Source organism: Zootoca vivipara, chromosome 3 (assembly GCF_963506605.1).
Source record: "Zootoca vivipara chromosome 3, rZooViv1.1, whole genome shotgun sequence".
NCBI classification, from domain to species: Eukaryota; Metazoa; Chordata; class Lepidosauria; order Squamata; family Lacertidae; genus Zootoca; species Zootoca vivipara.
The window spans coordinates 55,946,605-55,962,515 of record NC_083278.1 but is presented as its reverse complement, the minus strand read 5'-3'; the positions used below and the strand labels follow the sequence as shown (position 1 = coordinate 55,962,515).

Below are 15,911 nucleotides of genomic sequence, written 5' to 3'. Positions count from 1 at the left end.
AAAAGAGAGGCACTAAACCTGTTTTCCTAGCAAGACTAGCTTGTTTGGGATATTTCAACCACAGTCAAGGTCCATGGCTAAAGGGTTACCGGTAACTCTCCAGCACCACTGCCCTATTCTGATTGATCCTATTGGCCCTCTATCCACATCCTCATTTAATTCTCCCGCCCCCAAAGGTGTGAAATCCAATCATAGCACTCTCATGTTACATGTAGCTTGGCTTAGGGAACAGTAAGAAATGTTTCACATGAATGTGTCTTATTTCTTCCATTTCTGGTTATTCAAATGTTAGGCAGTAAATGACATTCCACATGTAATTATGAAGACTATCTGTATTCTTTAATGTCTGGTTTCTTCACTTGTCACAATGGAAGAGAAAAATAAGTTTATATGATTCCAGCTTTAAAGCTTTTGAAAACTCAAATTCTATATTTCTATTTTTAAAATCATACATATGCTCCTTTTAAAGCAACATAACCATATGGTAGCTTCATGAAAGATTTAACAAAACATTTCTTTTTTTCCCCCTGCTCACAGTTTTGGTATTTAAATGACGATATTCTGCCAGAGAGTCCACTGAGTACAGTCACTCCCAAGTTGTTTCTGACATATAAAAAAAATCCCAGCTGTTTGGCTATGCTTCTCAAAGCATTCAAAATCACTTATTTTTCAAAACAAATGACATTCTTGTCTGAGGGGTTTTGCTGGTGCCTTCTCAAGAGCTTAAAAATGTGTATATTTACTGAGAGGTCAGATTCTTTCTAAAACCCTAAATACATTTTTTTTGGCCAGTTTCTCCATTTGCATACCAAAACCACTTAGGCCGGGGTAGGGGGTGGGGAGGTGTGTAATCTGAGATCACAACAGACAAAGTCCATCTTTGCACATCACATTAAACCATAGTTAATGTTTACCTATGGTTTAATGTGAATGAGCAGTGTGCTGCTACCCACTGTTCAATAGTACCTGCTTTGTTTCTTCCCCATTCCTGGCCATGCCACACCAAGGGGAAAGAAAACCACAAAAGCTGCCTTGTCATGTTGTGCAAACACAGATTCATGATTTGTTTCCCCCAATCAAACTATGAACCGTAAGTCAAGATCAAACTTGGTGGTATGTTTGGAGAGAAACAAACGATGAGCCCAGGTTTGGATGAAATGACAAGACTAGGCTTGCGGCCATTTCTCCCATCATGGTGAAATCAGACGTAGTGGGGTGGGGTGTGTAGAAGCAGGGACTTATGAGCTTTGTCCATCAACATGCTGCTTTTTAAAATTCACAGTTAAACATTTAGCAGCAGATCAATGTGATGTGTGATTGGGGTGATCCTTAGAAAATAACTGCAATGCTGCTGCAGTTAATTGACCTGACATGGTAAAATTTCCAGTATGATGTGGTTGTGTTCTTAACCCTGCTGTTTTTTTACAGCCTGACCAGGTGCATTGTGGGATACCTTGTGGCATAGCTAGTTATGTGCAATGGGAAAAGAAGGACTTTAATATATATTTCCTACGTTATACAGCATTCAGAATGTATAGTAAATGATTTCTGTCTATCTTAGTACATTAATGATTTATTTAACTAATGATTAGACTCCATTCCATTGACTACTAATGAATACAGAATTGAACTGCTTAAAATGCACTGCTTTAAACCCACAGTAAAATGTCAAGTGCTGTTCATGTCATATTCTGCTTCAGCTAACTCAATCCCCAAAAGAGGATAGGCAAATGTCAGCTTAATGAATTGTTTAGCAAATACTGTTATATGATGGACAACTTGTACCTCACACAACTTAAGCTAAACCGAAGAACTTCTTTTTCTTCAGCAAGTCACTTCCTTCAAGCTACTTGCACCTGAAACTTAAAATTGCTTCTCTGATATATCCTTTTTCTTCTACAGTAGTGCAATTCTTGCATTTTTCATTTTTGAATGGAAAGTAATTTGTCAGAAAAATGTCTTTTGTGAGATATTTAAAGAGATTGTTCAGTGTCAAAGGAGTGGTTATTAATAAATCACAGTGTAATAAGAAATTCAATTCCCTTAAAGTATATTTGTCATGCACCTTTTTTCTTTATTTCTTTTTATAAAAAAGCGCCTTTATTACCGCTCTAGCTAAAACAAAGGAGGAGGCGGAAGCTTTCAACAATAATTACACATACTAGAGACCAATAGGCATTGAATAAACACGTATGATTCATTGCAACATTATGCAAAAGCAGCATGTAAAAAGGATAACACATATAGCATTTGCTAATACTGTTTCCATTTGGGGATGCTGTGTATACATTTAAAAACAACAACCACCCTGAATTCTGGAATGAATTATATAGACTTAATAAAATCAAACGTTTTCTAAACCTTGAAGAGATGTTTATTGCTGAGACTGTTAACCTTTTTTCTTCTCTGAGGATGGATGGACAACTCCTGTTTTCCTGCTCACAGACCAGAAGAAGGGCCTATTGGGAAATGTAGCCACTTGATTTAGCTGCCCCACTATATAGGGAAAGAATTTTTGGTTTTGTCTAAGCGGACAATCTTAAAGACATTTTAATTTGGGCAAGATGCACGAATCCAAGACAAAAATGCAGCTTGGATTGAAAATCTAGAGAACATATTTGAAATCATGACAGTCTTTGTGCTTTAGGCTAATGTATAACAGAAAAAAATATAAGCAACAGGCAGAAATTCAACAAGTATGGCTTTGCTGCATTTTTTTTCTCCATTAAGTTTTTCCATTTACATGATCATGCAGAGAAGGAATCTGTGACTGGGGACATCAACATGCTTTAACAGAATTTTGCATTCTCCTAATGGCACCCAAAAGCACTGCTAAGATTGTGGGAATTATTATAGCAATTTATGTTTGTTTTATTCCTGCTTCACATCATGGGCAAGGTCCCGCGGAGAAATCTGAATGGTGAAAATGACCATGTGAAGTAGCCTTTGGCGATCTCACATTGTTATTAGGTACCACTTACCTTTATTGCAGTATATGATTCAAAATAGTGGTTGATAAGACGGCAGAGAGGATGGAAAGGAATGAGCAGTGTTTCTTTGTAATTTGACTTCACATATGAAACATCTGTGCAATAGTTTCAGTACTGACAGCTTAAAGTTGGAGCAAGATCTGTATCTGAATCACAACATCCTGTTTCATTCCAGTTAAAGTATAAACCAGACAAACACAGATGTGACACTTTTCAAACTGGAAATAGTCTATGTAATGAATTAAAAAGGGGGAAAGATACATAAGAAACAGAGTATTCTTCATAGGAGGAACCAGGCATTCAGACCATTCATGCTGTGCTTGAAGCTTGGCAGTAGCTCTAAGCCAAGAACAAACTCCTGCTGCGTGGTTGGGGATGAAGAGACAAGCACAGCCACATCACAGCACTATTAATCCAACATGTGTAATAAGACGAATAGTTAATGATAGCAATGGAAACAACTTTACCATTTGTCACTATTTTCTCAAGCTACCTGTAGGTACCATCATTGTATAAATGTTATACATATGTACTAGTCAGTGTAGTTACAAAGGAGTGCCTTTAAAGAGCCATTTGACAGGCAAAAAAATTCAGCAGGTATTTGTTTTTTTCCAGGCATTCTATTTCCACTTTAGAAAAAGTTATTGGATTTCTAAATATCAGACACAGCTGTTAAAAACTGTGGAGCTTCTGTCAGGAAAACTAGTGCAAGACCTATCAAGTATTAGCTTCCAAACACAAACGGAACACTCTGTTTATGCAAAATGATTATAATAAACTATGTTTAGGAAAGATGCCTCCCTTTCCCACTGTCTGCACTTGTTGTCTCACAACTTCCTTTTATCATTGAAAGGCAATAAAGCAGAAGCTCCAGCCTTTCACCACAGGGATTTACTAAGTGTGACATGCCAGGTGGCAATCAAGGTATCTGTTGATAGAAGATAGGATTCTTTACACCAGCTGGCAGTCTGTTTCAGCAGATACAATTCAACATCATGTATCACGATACGCTATACTTGCTGAAATTTCCTCTTCTATGCATGGGTTTGCAGCCTGAACCAGCTGTGAGATTGGTCCTGCAAAGTTTTTGCTTAGGCTGATGAAACAGTCCATTTCCCACCCTATTCACAGTGAAATGAATGCCAAGTATTCCACATTTTTCCTAGTTAATTTTATCTGATCACTGAGCTCTGTGTGCACAACAAATAAATAAATAAATAATAAATAACTATCAAGGTGTCTGTCATATTTTTATGAGGCTTCCTCTCAAGTACCCTCCAAGGCCTCACCTCGGAAGCTACCTCAGCCAATTAACTTTCTAAAATCCAGTCATGCAAAATTCTGAAATTTTATTCCACCACTATGATTAAAAGGCAGTGTCTGTACGGGGGTTTTCTCTCTCGCAAAAGGTAAAGGTAAAGGGACCCCTGACCATTAGGTCCAGTCATGACTGACTCTGGGGTTGTGGCGTTCATCTCACTCTGTTGTCCGAAGGAGCCGGCGTTCAGCTTCCAGGTCATGTGGCCAGCATGACAAAGCCGCTTCTGGCGAACCAGAGCAGCACATGGAAACGCCGTTTACTTTCCCGCTGTAGCGGTACCTATTTATCTACTTGCACTTTGACGTGCTTTCATACTGCTAGGTTGGCAGGAGCTGGGACCAAGCAACGGGAGCTCACTCCGTCGTGGGGATTCGAACCACCAACCTTCTGATTGGCGAGCCCTAGGCCCTGTGGCTTAACCCACAGCGCCACCCGCATCCCGCGCAAAAGGTAGCTCAGATCAAATTTTTCCATGTGAGTGCATTGGTGCAAGGGTGTTGACAGATAAAAGGTTTACTAGCAGGTAGACCTTGACAGGTTGTAACTGTGTGGTCTGAGCACGTCCTCTCCTTTCAATTACTACATATCCATCCTCCATTCCTATTTTTTCAAAGTGGTCATGTGCACAGGTACTTGATTGCCAATGTGCACACATTATTTATTTGGAGGATGGATGGCGGCTAACAGATTGAGATTGAATCCTGACAAGACAGAAGTACTGTTCGTGGGGGACAGGAGGCGGGCAGGTGTTTAGGATTCCCTGGTTCTGTATGGTTCTGAATGGGGTAACTGTGCCCCTGAAAGACCAGGTGCGCAGCCTGGGAGTCATTTTGGACTCACAGCTGTCCATGGAGGCACAGGTCAATTCTGTGTCCAGGGCAGCTGTCTATCAGCTCCATCTGGTACGCAGGCTGAGACCCTACCTGCCTCCAGACTGTCTAGCCAGAGTGGTGCATGCTCTACTTATCTCCCGCTTGGACTACTGCAATGCGCTCTACGTTGGGCTACCTTTGAAGGTGACTCGGAAACTACAACTCAATTTCAATTTCAACACCTTTATTGGCATATAGAAACTACAACTAATCCAGAATGCGGCAGCTAGACTGGTGACTGGGAGCGGCCGCCGAGACCACATAACACCGGTCTTGAAAGATCTACATTGGCTCCCAGTACGTTTCCGAGCACAATTCAAAGTGTTGGTGCTGACCTTTAAAGCCCTAAATGGCCTCGGTCCAGTATACCTGAAGGAGCGTCTCCACCTCCATCATTCTGCCCGGACACTGAGGTCCAGCACCGAGGGACTTCTGGCAGTTCCCTTGTTGCGAGAAGCCAAGTTGCAGGGAACTAGGCAGAGGGCCTTCTCGGTGGTGGCGCCTACCCTATGGAACGCCCTCCCAACAGATGTCAAAAAGGAAAACAACTACCAGACTTTTAGAAGACATCTGAAGGAAGCCCTGTTCAGGGAGGCTTTTAATGTTTAATAGATTATTGTGTTTTATTCTTTTGTTGGAAGCCGCCCAGAGTGGCTGGGGAGACCTGGCCAGATGGGCGGGGTATGAATAATAAATTATTATTATAATATTATTATTATTAACTAAAGTGCACAAAAACAAACTTTACCAGCATATTTTGAAATGAGGCAAAATTAAGGGTTGTGAAGTTGGGGTGGGGTATATAAACAAAACATTGATTTCTAAAATCTCATTTTACAATGAAATCAGATTTCTTCGGAAGATTGCTCTTGGATCCATCACTGGAAAGGTGGCCAAGAAAGTCTGCCTATCTGCTTTCCTTCCTTCCTTCCTTCCTTCCTTCCTTCCTTCCTTCCTTCCTTCCTTCCTTCCTTCCTTCCTCCCCTCCCTGGTGTGCTTCCCACTTTCAGCAGGAGGATGGTTTTCTAAATAAGCCGTCCCCTTCTGGATATAAGCCATGATGATCACATGATGCAAGCATTTTGTAAATATTTAAAAACTTGAAGAAAGCTGCAAAAAACAAACAAACTTTTCTCTCCGTAGCCCCAATTCAAGTATCTGACAAGATTCTAGTCTTGTGTGGGTGCCGCAAGAGAGAGATAGAAGCAGCTTCAAATCTACATGAAACTTGTGAGTGAGATTGTATTTCACTTCATGGGTAAATTACATTCACTCAACACACTGTTACTTGGGATTTTTGGCTTGGGGATCAAGCGATAAGTCTTAATTAGAGTTGTGTTACCAAATAGGCAGGCCAAGGACTAATACAATAGCCACATGTTTTATGTGAGATACAGGAAGCTTCAAATGTGCTCAACCACCACCAGAAAAGCCCTGTCACTGGAACCTGTCTGTCTCACATCTCACACCAAGAGAGTAATGGCCCATATTTTAATCTCAATATCTGGGCAGCCTCATATTGGCACAGGTGGTCCTTCATATGAAGGCAACTGTCTTTTGCAACAGCAACGGAGAGAAGCTTCCAAAATCTGGAGGCTTCATATAGCCAATAAAATTTTGCTCTTTGGGATAATAATGAAAGTTATTTGCAACATTCCCTTTGCCCCTTAATAGCATTCTAGCACTTAAACAAAAGTATTGTTCAAGGCAGTATAAGAGTTAGACACAAACATGACCAAATAGGTTTCCTAACCCTTTCACCCTTAAATAGCACCGGCTCATTCTGAACAGTGTGTACTTTGTAAATTGTTACATTTAAATCATTTACTATCTTAGACAGTTCTATGAATCATGTTATTAATCATTGTTCTGTTTTCTACAGATGACATTAATTACTATCAGGCTTCTATAACACAAAGCCAGAATGGAAAGAAATTATTGTCAGCAGAAGGGTATCTTTATTTCAGCTTTCCCCAAGAGAAATAGAAGCAAATCCTCTTCTGTGTTCTTTTTTGAGCAATAAAAGTTTTCCAATCGTTTTTATCCTAGAGCATAATATCTACGTACACTTGCTTAATAGTGTTAATACTTCTTCTCTTTTTGCAGACTGAATAGCTTACTATTCATTCATCAATTACTTACTCCCAAATACTAATCTTTTTTCTAGTTCAAAATCCACCTCAAAGGTCTCTTGAGAAAAAGCTTTTTCACATGCAAACTTGAGAATCATTCATGAGCATCTATATTCAGAAGTAACCCCTACTGATTTAAATGTGGCTTGTGCCCTAGAAATTGTGCTTAGGACTGCAACCCTAACTCCTCTGCTGTTGAAGACCAACTAAACAGTAGTTGTGGGCAAACGACACATTAATGATGTGATTAGCAATCACGTGTTATGTGATTTAAAAGTATATATGAGGGCGCTGATTGCTGTCTAGATCACAACATATGGGTCAATTGAAGCCTTCTTCTCCCAGCTGCATGAAAATTGCCCCCCTGGGCCCTTAGCGTTAAGTGGGGAAGAGCTCCCACTAGTGCCTATATGAGATTTTTTCCCCCTAAAATTAATTGCTACATGGGATGGAGGCAGAATTTCTTAGAGACTCCTGCTGGGGAATAAAAGCTTAAACCTCCTTTCTCTACCTGCTGTGACCTTGATAACAACTACACACACACACATGCCCAGTATTAAGTTTTCAAAATATGATTGCTAATCGTGTTGCCTGCATGTCACTTTGAACCACATTTATTCCTCAAGTAAGGTGAACAAACACTGAGTTGTGCTGGTGCACGAGGAGAAAATCACAGCTGTTTCACCGCTCCCCACTCTTGTTGCTACCCTATCACATTTAGTCTACTCCTTGGGTTGCACATGATCTGTTTGTTGGGCAACTGCCCCTGAAATGAATCTATCCTACCCACGTTCCAATTGTGCAAGGGTAAAAATGCAATTTAAAACTGCTGATGTAGCTTGTGCTACATAGGACCAATGTGGCTCAGAGGCTAAGCAATCATTGAATTAAGCCAGTAAGTAGAGAAGCAAGCAGGGTATGAGCAGGTAGGCAGGCAAGCCAGTAAGGAAGCCAGCATAGTTAGATATAGTGAAGTGATCAAGAATGGGCAGTTTGGGAAATGTCCGGCCTTTATTAAGAAGCAGATTGTTCACACACTGAATCCATGCCAAAGTGGAGCTGGAACCCACTTGTGGCATCTAGCAACATCAACAACTTCTATTATTTATATGCTGCCCATCTGACTGGGTTGCCCCAGCCACTCTGGGTGGCTTCTAGCAAATTAAAACATCTAAAACATGTCAGTGTTTGAAAAGGAAAAGGTTCTGATCTCCTTTGCCTGGTCCTCGGACCCTAGTCGGCACAAAGAGTCCTTAAAAAAAAGAGTACTTTGCAGAATGCTGCTTTTATTCTAAAATGTCTTCTCCAACCATGACCAACAGCTTTACATACCAAACGCAACCAGCTTTCTACCATCCAACCAACCCACACCACACACAATCAATGACCACTCTTTATATACAGGCATATGTAGGTGAACAGTAGTGATGTATGGAAGTGAGAGCTGGACCATAAAGAAGGCTGATCGCCGAAGAATTAATGCTTTTGAATTATGGTGCTGGAGGAGACTCTTGAGAGTCCCATGGACTGCAAGAAGATCAAACCTATCCATTCTGAAGAAAATCAGCCCTGAGTGCTCACTGGAAGGACAGATCGTGAAGCTGAGGCTCCAATACTTTGGCCACCTCATGAGAAGAGAAAACTCCCTGGAAAAGACCCTGATATTGGGAAAAATTAAGGGCACAAGGAGAAGGGGACGACAGAGCATGAGATGGTTGGATAGTGTTCTTGAAGCTACGAACATGAGTTTGACCAAATTGCGGGAGGGAGTGGAAGACAGGAGTGCCTGGCGTGCTATGGTCTATGGGGTCACGAAGAGTTGGACCTGACTAAATGACTAAACAACAACATCATTTAGGTGAAAAGTTGCATGAGTCGTGCAGGCTTTGCCATTGTAGGCCGCTGACTCATGCTGACTCAGTTCCTTTTGTATTAAAGAAACAGTGGCTAATTTTAAGCCATGACAAAAATCAGTTTTTTATCAGGCTTGCTGAGTTTGCAGCTTAGCAGCAGCTTAGAACCTTCTAAAGTAGTGGTGCCTACACACAACAGACAGCTGATCATCGGTTCTCTCTCTCCTGTATATGTACAGGTTGACCAGAGACACACCATGTCAAACCTTCTCCCTTCTTTAGTGTACTGAAACCTGCATTGAGAAGATTAGCAATCCTGAAAAAGAAGCATGAAATGTGAGTCTTAAAAAAACGAGTGCATTGATTAGAATGGAAAGGTCAATGGGTTTAATACATATACCTGCATACAGAGATGGTGGGGAGTTTAGAACACTTTGGTAGATGTTGGCTTCCTTTTTTTGGGTAGGAATTACATTTGCTATATTCAACCAATTTTACTGGGCAGCACGATGTCACAGCGATTTTTCAAACCACGCTGGGTTGAATATGTTTCAGTTTTGAGTACTTGTAGACATGTTGACCCTTTGACCCAATGGTGTTGACACTCTGAAACTCCCAGTGTGAAAGGATTAAATCAGGCTGTGGGGAGAATTGGATTTACAGTTCATTTGTAAGTCCTTTTCTCCTCCTCTCCATGCTTTCCTCTATCAGCCAATCAGTTTGTCCTGAACACCTATTCAAGCAGCAAAGGAATGAAGGAGATCTAAGAGAGGCATTGAGAAGTACCAGAGTTCAGCACTCCTGACATTATTGGCCTGACATTAGTGCAGCTCAGGAATGAGTTACATAGAAAAAAGGGAGTTTTTCAAAAGGAGTCAAGACCTACATTTCAAAGGAGGGGGGCTTAAAAATGGATCCAGGTGTTAGCAGATGAGCACATGGTAGATGAAAGCAGTAGCACAGCTACAATCTCACGGCTTCTCTCGGAGGCTTTTCTCTATACAATCTGTAACTGGCTAAATTTTGTTGGCGTGATTCCTTTTATTTGAGTTTTCCCCTTTTGAGTTGTTTGTGGATTTCTAGATTCCCTTCAGTCTCTAAATGTGTGTTTTCAAGCTTCCGTTTGGCTAGCCAAATTAAACAAAGACTGACACATTTGTTAAATCAATTTTTATAGCGACAGGAAGTTATCCTCTAGCCCTTATCTTTGTGCTGTATCAGGATGGACCAAGTGTTGAGAGTATGGAGGAAGCACTTGAAAAACTACCATATTTCACATCAGAATAGAAAGATGCTGAATTTTAATCTCATTTTGATGAATTTGTCCAGCATCCATACAAATAACAACACTTGAAGCCCAATAAGACCATGCTTTTCTCAAGGTTGTTACTAAATTCTGTTTCTATCTGTGCTTTTCCATGAGCAAAGCACACAGAAATATCACGTGGTTGTGTCTCCTAACATTTCTTTAGTTTATTTGAACTAAGTATATAGTGATATTCCCCATCATGCCAGGACTTTTATGCCACTGAACTGACAAATGATAGCAAAACTCCTGGCGGAAATAAACAATAGTGAGAAACTACATTTTTATTGAACTCTTTGAATGTTGTTTTGACGTAATAATTTTGAGCATTAACTCTGTGTTTCCTAATTCCCTGTGAAACAGTTTAGGATAACACATTGTCTAAAAGAAGAAATCCAGAGCAGGATCCATATTTATGCCACAGTTGTGCATACAATATACCTTTGTTTCAAACTGCAGTCTCTGCTAGAATAATTTGCAGCAGCAAATGGTACTTAGTTTCTAGAACCTTATGCAGGCAGATATTAAATCCACTGAGTGGTGGTCCTGTACTCCTCTCACAAATGAAAAAGAACTATAAATGTAACTATTTAACCATATAACCAGGCCTTTGGCTGAATAAACGTTCTATGGACTGAAATGTGTTTGTGGTTTGTTTATGTTTATTAGTATTAGTATTATTATTACAAGGTATTTTGTGTTCTCACTTTGTATTCTTATGTGACCTTCAGATGAAGGGCAGTATAAAAATATTTTATCTCTGTTACTATATCTACACACACACACACACACACACACACACACACACACACAGTCTTAAAAATACTAACTAGCATTGATTTAGAAACAATACACACCTCTGAGTATAGAATCCATATCCAACACCCATGCCTGTATCTGTCTCCAGGATGTTGTGTCCTTGCCTGACTCCTGCTTGCTCATAACTAATAGCTTCTTTCAAAACTCCTTTTACTGCACTGCTGTACTTATGAAGAATTGATACTGCATTAATACTCTCCATCTCTCCTTGGGGAGTGTGCTTTTACCTATAATCTTACCAGGCAATCAAATGCAGTTTGATTAAAGAAAATGTGCAGGTGCTTTCTGATGTCCCCCTTTAAGGTAGTTATAAAACTAAAGAAATCAGGAAATAGTTCATAGGCTAGGTTGTATAATATAGCTTCACATTACAAAGTTCACCAGTCACTCTCAGATAATAAAAGATATGTGCTTATGCACACTAAAATGGATCTTATTATGACCATTACCTCTACCATTCACTGACATGATTAATTCGCAAACTGCTTTTGTTCCCAGGAATAGTCACCATGTAGATCTATACATATAGGACTCAAATTTATAGACAACAAAAAGTCATGCATGAGTCAGCTACCAATGCAGATGGGAATGGATGAGCAATAGACTAGAAGATGCAACATAAAATTAAAGCATAGCTAACAATATTATTTTGGAATTAAAAATCCCCCAAACAAATGTGACTCTTTCAGATTCACATTTACGACATCTGACCATCCCCAACTGCAGCAGAAGAAATGCACAAGTGCAGTGTTGAGCAGTATCAGGTGCCAAGGTATGGTCTTAGGACACATAATGCAGCCACCTTGCTGAAGCTCATCAGGTATGTGTTAATGCCTAGGTGGAAAAGATGCCCAAGAACTGTCAGCACCCGTGGATTCTGACTGGCATGCTGGACTATGGCTGGATATAGATGTATCTTTACCATCCGGTTTCTTGAACACGTCATTAAGTGTTGGCTTATAGGTGTGAAGAAGACATCAGGGCCGTCTAGAGCAGGTCGGGCGCCCTGGCGCTGAGGCGCGGAGATCGCTCCGGAGCCCCCGCCCTCGCAGCACGCAGCGCGGCTTCATTGCGCAGCGCCCCCCCTGCCGGCCCCGTGCCACCGGGACTGCACCTAGAGCCGGGCCTGGAAGACATCACATGCCACAGAAGCAACTTTCACCTTGCATTCCCTAAGACACAATGCTTTCAAACTGAGTGTAGCCACACATTCAGCTGTAAAATTTCAAATGGGAATAATTGAGGAATATTCATGCATATGAGTGATAATTGAGGGGTATTCCTGCAGTATGAGTGACCCCAAAGATTAGTATAAGATAAACAGGACCTGGGATTTACAGAGGTATGGGGTGGTGAAGGTGCATGTGCTGTGCAGTTCTTGTGAAAATGCTGGACCCAGGGACATAGGAGAGAATGTTGTAATCCCTCTGTGTATGCTGCTTGTCTGAGATCTGGCTGTGTATCCTGGTACACATACAGTGGTACCTGTATGTATGAGCCGCCCTGAGCCCGGTTTTTGACTGGGGAGGGCGGGGTATAAATAAAAATTATTATTATTATTATTATTATTATTATTACCTTGGTTGTCGAACAGAATGCGTTCTGGGAGGCCGTTCGACTCCTGGAACCATTTGAAAACCAATGGGCAGCTTCCAATTGGCTGCAGGAGCGCCCTGCAGTCAATCAGAAGTCGTGGAAGGCACACTGGACATTCAGCTTCCAGAAACTGTTTGAAAACTAGAACACTCACTTCTTGGTTTCGATCGTTCGGGAGCCGATTTGTTCAGGAGCCAAGGTGTTTGAGATCCAAGGTATGACTGTATCTGTTTTACAGTATCCATGTGCACTGCTATATGCCCTCTTGAGTTAATAAAGTAGTCTGAAAACCATATACAACTCTACATGTTCTGGTGGTTTCTTAAGGAATGCATGGCATTAGTAATCAAAACACACTTTCGGATGGGTGACTGGCCTCTTGTGCTATTGTTGCTTTATTTGCAAAGCCCCACAGTATCCCGACTGAAACTTGCATGTCATTAAAAGTCATTAAAAAACACTAGCATTGAAATGATAGAAAGCACAATGAATTGCAGTATGATGCAAAACAGAAAACTTCTTAGTTAAGCTACTAAATGTACATTATTGCTCTGTGGGTAAAAGGGTGTGACAGGTAGATAGAAACCCTGCTCAGAAACAGTGCAGAGTGTACATATGGATACATGTGGAGGAACAGACATGAGGATGAGCAAACCAGACTTTCGGGGGAGGGGGAGGGGGAGAGAACTTAAAGCAAATTAGATTTCATCCTTCATCAGATATGAAAGTAATTCGTGACAAACCTCTGCTCTTCAGAGCTGATTTCTGATTTCACTGATCGGACTGAAAGGGATCATAAAAATGAAGAATGCAATGCATGGGGTTGTTAGAAAGTTCAGCCTAAATGAAGACCAAGTTAAACAAAAGCCCTGTATCTTCCACAGGAAAAAAAAAGATATTACTAAGAGTAAGAGTTAATGTCGCTAGAATAATTTTACATAACAAGATTAATAAAAACATAGGCACTAAGTTCTAATCCTTAAAAAGAAGAAACCAACTGCTTTTTATAAAGAACAAAATTAAATGCAAATAACAGTGGCTTCAATGCAAGTGAAATGAAGCAAAAATCACCATGGTTACCATTAATTTTTAGTTTTCAGATTAATGAAAATCGCAGGAATCAAACGTGATGATGCTGTCTTTGTAAAGCTTTTGAAAAGGTTGAAATTTTATTAAATGGGGAGGAAAGGTAGTGTAAAGGCAGTTGCACGTTTACACCACATAGTCTTAATTAGTGCTGAAAGGAAAGCTCACACACTTATGGCTCTTTTCATATTATCAATATTGTTAGCCTAGCATCCTAGTATAGATAAAGAACAGTAAAGTCCTTAGAACCCGGTGGAGTATAGTAATTTTCCATTTTAAACCATCATAAAACCCAACAACACAGCCTGAAATTTATGCCAAAAAATTCTTGGGAAAACCCAATTTTGTGGTATGACATGGAAATTCACATTCTTTTTTTAAAGCATATGGTTTGGCATTTATGTTTTTAAATATAAATCTGATTTTATACATTCATTCCAGCCTTTTCATTATAATTTGAAAACCAGGAAGCTCTTTATGACTCACTTCCCCACAAAACATATCACCTACCTATCCATCACTGATTTGTGCACAATGTACCATATGAGTCAGAAATGACACATCCAAAATCCCTTTGGACATATCCAAAAATGCAAATTAGGAACAGAACATTTGCCATTTGATCACTCTCTTAGGATCCAATTTAATAGAGAAGATCCATCAGCTGAGAGGCTACAGAATTTGGCAAAAGCTGTGCTATGCCAGTGGAACACTGGATATGCCACCACCCTGTACAATATTGCCCTCTGCATGCTGAACTGAGAGCTAAGTTTATCCTTGATTTGTTGCATTAGATACCTGATGTGGATGATCAAGTGAAAATTACATATTTGTTGTCTGGTTTTCACAAATTTGTGACAGCCAAATTTGCGAGATTTGCAGTTGCTTGCCCAGCATTTTAGTGTATGTTTCTCCTAATATACATATTTTTTGCATGCAATTTAGCCTACCAAACACTTTTTTTTTGCAAGAAATGTAGTATAAAACATTTTGGCATGTTATTTTTCAGTAATACTGATTGGGGTAGTTTGAATGTCAAGGAATAGCTCAATTTCTCGTTGTCCATTGTTTTGGAAAGGGAAAAATGGGAACTGAATCAAAAACAGTCCCCCATTTATTTCACCATGGCAGACCAAAGGCTAGGGTGTAGCTCAGCACTAAATCACAGCACACAACTTAAGGCTATATCCCTCTGGCCACATGTGATGCACACATAGAGCTTACAAGGGGGAACTCTGGAGAACCAAACCAAGCCACAACACTGGAAGAGAGTGAGATGCTACTTTGCTGCTTAACACCTTTTGCTCTGCTCCAGCACCCTGAGCAAACGTTTCTACTCAAGCATCAAATAAAGAGGGCTCCCTATCTTCACAACCTGTAAATGATGTTGCAAAGCTTGAGTATAGCCACTGTTACTGGATATAAAATTTTGGAGACATCTGAATATACTTTCTTCTGTACACCATGGCTATGTTTGAAAACTCCCGATCTTAAAACCATACACTACCGTAACTGGCTATAATAAATGTATAAACTAATACAGAATGAGTACAAAAATTATTATTATTATATACACAAAAACAAACTATGTCAAAGGCGAGGGTACAGTCCCAAAACTTAAAGTGTTAATAGAGATTGCAGTCCAACCAAATAAGATATTGGAGGAGTACCCAAAGAAACGAGGCGCAGCAGGCGCAGACCAGACGCTCGTGGGTTCACTGGCAGGAGGGCGTGGTGGGCCCAAGTCCAAGAAATGGTAGCGAATGTGTCCACCGGTGCCAGGCTCAGCACACAGGTACCGTCCATAGGAAAAGGAAAGACAAGGTTCCTGGGTACATCCCTGTTTCGCCCAAAATGGGCTTCTTCAGTTGATAACTTGCACAAGTAAGTTAATACAAACTATAAGCTTTCAAGTGAAATGCCATATGTTAAATGC

General features: G+C 40.4%; 1 protein-coding gene across 8 annotated transcripts in view; it reads right to left on the bottom strand.

Moving 5' to 3' along the window:
* LAMA2 (laminin subunit alpha 2) overlaps positions 1 to 15,911 on the bottom strand; it is a 377,555-nt gene that overhangs the window by 240,055 nt on the left and 121,589 nt on the right. The gene's annotated exons all lie outside the window — the stretch shown is intronic.